The following is a 329-nucleotide window of genomic DNA, read 5'->3' on the forward strand; positions in this document are numbered from 1 at the left end:
CATGCAGGAGGCTGTCTTTCACTCCGTCAAAAGCCTCTTGATGATCAGTGTTCCAACACCATTCCGCCACCTTTTTATGGAGATTGGATAATGGCCGGGCCAATTCTGAGTAGTTTACGCTGTACTTGTACAAGTAGTTGGCGAGACCAAGCCGCTTTCGCAAGTCCTTCTATATCTTTGGAACCGGTCAGTCTACAATGGCCTTGACCTTAGCGGGATCCGCTCGATGGCCACGCTTCCCAATGAAGCACCCTAAAAAGGGAATTTCTTCTGCGCCAAAGATGCACTTGTCTGCATTAGCGTACAGTTTGTTCGTGCGCATGCACTCG

The sequence above is a fragment of the Plasmopara halstedii genome (genome assembly GCF_900000015.1).
Source record: "Plasmopara halstedii genome assembly, contig: Scaffold_444, whole genome shotgun sequence".
In the NCBI taxonomy this organism is placed as follows: domain Eukaryota; phylum Oomycota; class Peronosporomycetes; order Peronosporales; family Peronosporaceae; genus Plasmopara; species Plasmopara halstedii.